Here is a 6,405-nt window from a genome sequence, read left to right on the forward strand (position 1 = left end):
CTCTACAATGCCCGAGTGAAAATGGCGGCGACGCGCGGCTCTTTATATGGAATCCAAATATCGCGAGAATTTGACAGCGGGATGATGACGTTTTGCCTCGTTCGGGTTTTCCAAGTCAGGCGGGAATAACCGAGCTGGGCTCGGAACCGTGTTTGACACGTGGAGTTCGGTAGGGTTCGGTTCTCGGCGAACCGAACCCGCTCATCTCTACTAAAAAGGTGGTTTTACCTGTCCCTGGATCTACCGCGTTAAAAGAACCGGCTGATTGTAAGATTGACACTACGCTCAAATTCATTTGCACTGCTTCAGGAGTGGTGTTAAGGCCCACTATTGCCTGTGCATGGATTTCTAAAGCCATAGTAAAGTGATCAGGCACATTACTTGAGGATTTGGATACAATGGATAGAAGTGACATTGAATTGTTATTACATAACATACAGGATTCTGCGGGGTTCATCATGGTGGAATCCATGAAGGACCTGGGTACGATGACTGCACGGGTATCTTCCATGTCGGTCTCAGCCGCAGGGGACTCTGGCTACGCCAATGGTTTGCAGATGCGGAATCAAGGAGAAGTGTGGAGAACCTACCATACACAGGTCTGGCTCTCTTTGGGGAAGCGTTGGATGTGTGGATTTCCACAGCAACCAGGGGTAAGTCACCTTTCCTTCCCTCTGCTACTCCTTCTACGAAGAAACCATTTTCTTCAGCAGTGCCGCAGTCCTTTCGGACCACTAAGACAAAAAAGTCCAAGCCTTCTACCACTTTCTTTAGAGGTGGTCGTGCAAAATCCAAAAAGCCTGCATCCGCAGGCTCCAGGACCAGAGACCTGCTTCTGGTTCCTCAAAATCCTCAGCATGATGGTGGACCTCAAAGCCTGGAGGACGGGCTGGTGGTGCAAGACTCAGACGTTTCAGGCACGTCTGGGTGTCGTCCAGCCTGGATCCCTGGGTACAGGATATTGTGTCCCAGGGGTACAGACTGGAGTTTCAAAAACTCCTGCCTCAAATCAGGCTTGCCAGCTTTGTTGACAGACAGGGCTATCCTACAGGAAGCCATCCTAAAATTGGAAAAGTCACAGGTCATTGTCCCAGTTCCACCTCATATGCAAAACAAGAGTTATTCTTCAAACCTTTTCGTGGTACCGAAACCGGATGATTCAGTCAGACCAATTTTGAACTTGAAATCATTGAACCCTTACCCGAGGGTGTTCAAATTCAAAATGGAGTCTCTCAGAGCAGTGATTTCAGGTCTGGAGGAGGGAGAGTTTCTGGTATCAAGGATGCGTACCTCCACATTCCGATTTGGCCCGCCTCACCAGGCTTATCTCAGATTCACACTGTTAACCAGTCACTATCAATTCCAGGCACTGCCATTTGGCCTCTCCACAGCACCGAGGGTGTTCACCAAGGTGATGGCGGAGATGATGATTCTCCTCCATAGACAGGGGGTGAACATAATCCCATATCTGGACGATCTGCGTATAAAGGCATCATCCAGGGAGAAGTTGTTGCAGTCCATTGTTCTCACGACTCATCTGTTCAGGGAACAACGGTTGGATCCTGAATCTTCCAAAATCACATTTGGAGCCGACCAGGAGGTTGTCTTTTCTGGGAATGGTCCTCGATACGGGAGTACAGAGGGTGTTTCTTCCGGAGAAGAAAGCGTTGGTGATACAAACAATGGTCCGGGATGTCCTGAAGCCAGCCCAGGTTTCGGTTCATCAGTGCATTCACCTTCTTGGGAAGATGGTGGCCTCTTACGAGGCTCTACAGTACTGAAGGTTTCATGCTTGGCCCTTCCAACTGGATCTCCTGGACAAGTGGTCGGTATCTAATCTACACATGCACCAGAGAACACGTCTGTCGCCAAAAGCCATTATTTTACTCCTCTGGTGGCTGCAAATACCTCACCTTCTGGAGGGCCGCAGGTTCGGGATTCAGGACTGGATCCTTCTAACCACGGATGCAAGTCTCCGGGGCTGGGGCGCAGTCACTCAGGGGGAAACCTTCCAAGGAAGGTGGTCAAGCCTGGAATCCAGCCTTCCAATAAACATTCTGGAACTAAGAGCTATCTACAACGTTCTTCTCCAAGCGGCCTGCAGAACGAAGTGCAGAGCTGCAATGTCAGAGGTAACAAGAATCATCCTCTGGACAGAAAAACACGCTTTGGTGCTGTCAGCAATCTTCATTCCGGGTGCAGACAACTGGGAAGCGGACTTCCTCAGCAGACACGGTCTCCATCCAGGAGAGTGGGGACTCCATCCGGAGGTGTTCACGGAGGTAACAGATCTTTGGGGTGTACTTCAAATAGACATGATGGCCTCTCGTCTCAACAAGAAGCTTCGGCGGTATTGTTCCAGGTCGAGGGTGTTCCAGTCGGTGTATGTGTTTCCTCCACTCCCACTCATTCCAAGAGTTCGAAAAACTCATAAGGAGAACAAGAGTTCAGGCAATCCTCATTGCTCCGGACTGTCCAAGAAGGGCTTGGTACACGGATCTTCTGGATCTACTGCTAGAAGAGCCGAGGCCTCTTCCTTTTCGGGAGGACCTGCTGCAGCAGGGGCTGTTCGCTTATCAAGACTTACCGCGGCTACGTTTGATGGCATGGAGTTTGAACGCCAGATACTAGCTCGGAAGGGCATTCCGAACAATGTTATCCCTACCCTGATACAGGCTAGGAAAGGAGTAATGTATAAACTTTACCATTGTATTTGGAAAAAATATGTATCTTGGTGTGAGTCCAAGAAGTTTCCTAAGGTGGAGTTTCAACTGGGACGGTTTCTCCTCTTCCTGTAAGCAGGTGTGGATATGGGCCTGAGGTTGGGATCCGTAAAGGTACAGATTTCGGACCTATCCATTTTCTTACAGTAACAGTTGGCTTCCCTCCCTGAGGGTCAGACTTTTCTGAAAGGGGTTCTGCAAATCCATTCCCTTTGTGCCACCTACGGCGCCCTGGGATCTTAATGTGGTGTTACAGTTCCTCCAATCGGATTGGTTCGAACCTCTACCGGAGGTTGAGGTCAAATTTCTCACGTGGAAGGCTGTCACTTTGTTGGCCTTAGCTTCTGCTAGACGTGTGTCGGAAATTGGGGGCTTTGTCATGTAAGAGCCCCTACTTGATCTTCCATGAAGATAGAGCTGAGCTCCAGACATGTCAGCAGTTCCTTCTGAAGGTTGTGTCGGCATTTCATATCAACCAACCTATTGTGGTGCCAGTTGCTACTGACTCCTCAATTTCATCAAAGTCCTTGGATGTTGTAAGGGCTCTGAAAATCTATGTGAAGACGACTGCTCGTCACAGAAAATCCAACTCTTTGTTTGTCCTGTATGATCCCAAGAAACGTAGGTGTCCTGCTTCTAAGCAGACGATCTCTCGCTGGATCAGGTTCACTATCCAGCATGCGTATTCTATGGCAGGATTGCCGTGTCCTACGTCTGTTAAGGCCCACTCTACTCGTAAAGTGGGTTCTTCCTGGGCGGCTGCCTGGGGTGTCTCGGCTTTACAGCTTTGCCGAGCGGCTACTTGGTCTGGGTCGATGCAAAGTTCTACAAGTTCGATACTTTGGCCGCTGAAGACCTGAAGTTTGGTCAATCAGTACTGCAGGAGCCTCCGCGCTCTCCCTCCCATTCTGGGAACTTTGGTACATCCTCATGGTACTAATGTGGACCCCAGCATCCTCTAGGACATAAGAGAAAATAGGATTTTAATTACCTACCGGTAAATCCTTTTATTGTAGTCTGTAGAGGATGCTGGGCGCCCGCCCAGCGCTTCGTGATCCCTCAGTGGTTACTTGGTTCAGTACTGTTTAGTTCTTGGTTTAGTACTGTTTTGTTACTTGATTAAGTAATATTGTACAGCCGTTGCTGATGTTTCAAGCTAGTTAGCTTGGTTTGCCTTGTATGTGTGAGCTGGTATGAATCTCGCCTCTATCTGTGTAAAATCCATCTCTCGAAAATGTCTGTCTCCTCGGGCACAGTTTCTAGACTGAGTCTGGTAGGAGGGGCATAGAGGAAGGAGCCAGCCCACAGTCTCAAACTCTTAAAGTGCCGGTGGCTCCTAGTGGACCCATCTATACCCCATGGTACTAATGTGGACCCCAGCATCCTCTAAGGACTACAAGAAAAGGATTTACCAGTAGGTAATTAAAATCCTATTTTTACACCCAAATTCTTATTTTTTGTGATTATCCAAATTTAATTCTAATCATCATCTCCAATCCAGACTTCATTGAAGCTCAATTAAAGACATCCTGTTGGGATTGTTGACTCAGCCCCCTCCCGCCCAGTGACCGCCTCTGTCTCAGAGGTGATTGCTAGGTAACGAAAGCTGCCATGCGCCGGCGCACTGCAGCGCCGGCGCATGCGCAGTTCCAACCCGATCGCTGTGGGTCGGAATGACCCCCAAAGTGCAGTGTTGTACCTCTAAAAGTGGTCTTCTCTTTGTTCATCTTTTACACCCAAATTCTTATTTTTTGTGATTATCCAAATTTAATGCTAATCTTAATCTCCAATTCAGAGTTCATTGCAGCTCAATTAAAGACATCCTGTTGGGATTGTTGACTCACTCCTGTTTCGTATCAATATATCCTACCTCTCTAAACACGGTACTGCAGGACAAGGTATGGGGAGAGACAATTTAGGGGAAAGGTCTGTCAAATAGCAACCCAACACCTGTGATACCTCTCTCAACCACTTAGACATACCCGCCAAACCCAGGGTGTTACAACAACTCCTGTGGTAAGAACTGTCCTTTGCGATGAATGGACTTCTGGGTTTATGACTTGGAGTCTTATCTGATCATGTGTGGACTGATGCGTACGCCATGGGGAACGCAGGGAGTTATCTAATTAAATTCAGGGGGAAAATGCGAAAGAAGTACAGATGTCTAAAGATGGCATTGTCCATTGCATCCAAGCCCCAGAATCTATTGCATTCTGGGGCTGGCTCATATGCGGTTAGTGGTCGAACCTCTGATTTTCAGAGATTTGGCTACATTTTATAGGTTAATGCATCCCACGCTATGAGCACCCATAATGAAAAGAAAATTCTCTGAAATACCAGTGTTATTGAAATACCAATAGGGTTTATTGATTCAAATGGCTGCTTATGGGGCAGATTCAATTAACCACGAGTTGGCCACAAATTGCTTAATGTGTTATAAACCCTGATGTTTTTTCTATTTACAAGTGGGTTTTTTATAGCTTTTAAAAAACTTGTATGTACAGTATACTTGCTGGACCGCAGGACTTTGCAGTAAGGAACTCACATCTATCCCTTGATTGATCCCACTAGTACTTGTTTCAGAAATTTCCTTGCCATGGTTTCCATCCCATACCACCACTAGGTGCTACCATTAGGTGAATCTATACAGTTGCCTAGCGCACCAAAGAGCTGCACATTTCCAGTCCCAAGTGGAGATCATAGTGTAAAGAAATTATAGAGAACACGAATGGCGCCAATAGCAACAAGCAGCAACCCCTTTGCACCAGTGGTAATCCCTTGTACCAATATGAGACAGTGAACAGATAAAGTAAGTGCATTTAGCGCACCCTATTGCACTTACTTTATCTGTCCAAGTGGAGATCAGCTCACCTCTACCTTCCACTTGATAAGGTAATATAAAAACAGTTTTGGTTTGTATACAAGCATAATATATCAGAGAAAACAGCTGGTAAAAATAAGTTCCACCTTACTTCTTATGGTAGCAGAGTCTGCAAATTGTGTATTGTCCTACAACATACTTACCTACTCTCTCGGAATGGCCGGGAGGCTCCTGAAAATCCGATGGCCCTCCTGCCCCCTGGAAAAACAGGCAAGTCACCACTGCCCGGTTGCTCACTTAGTAGCTTAAAGTGGGCTGTCCGGGCAGTCGATGACGCGCTTCTCGCTAAATGGCATTATTATAGCCAGGCCCCCTGCAGTATAAAGCTGGTAATATCGGCATTACATAGCGTGGTGTGTGGCTACAATGACGCAATCTCAGTAGCCAAGCCCCATTCCACCTCCTTTCCGCCCCCTTGATGCATCATATCTCTGCCCCCTTCCCCCTGCTGAGCAGACCTGGCTACTCTCTCCCGCAGAGGGCAGCCAGGATATCGGCAACTATGTTCTACAATGGTACTTTCATTGGTTACATGAGGCCTGATTCAGAAATGGATGCAAAGAGCATCACTGCTGCAATTTTGGAAGAGGCAGCATTGCCCATATATTCTAATGCAGCAGGAGGTAACTGTAGGAAACAAATGCCTCCAGCATGCTGCGCTGCTCCAAGTGCTGTATATGAAGGCGCAGAATTGGATGACCATTGTAACCCTCGGCCATCTGAATAAGCCATAGCTTACTCAGAGTGGCTGCCAGACCTCTTCTGCCAGTGTCAGGGACTTTGTGTCCAAAGACACAGAGT

This window comes from Pseudophryne corroboree, chromosome 9 (assembly GCF_028390025.1).
Source record: "Pseudophryne corroboree isolate aPseCor3 chromosome 9, aPseCor3.hap2, whole genome shotgun sequence".
Lineage (NCBI taxonomy): Eukaryota > Metazoa > Chordata > Amphibia > Anura > Myobatrachidae > Pseudophryne > Pseudophryne corroboree.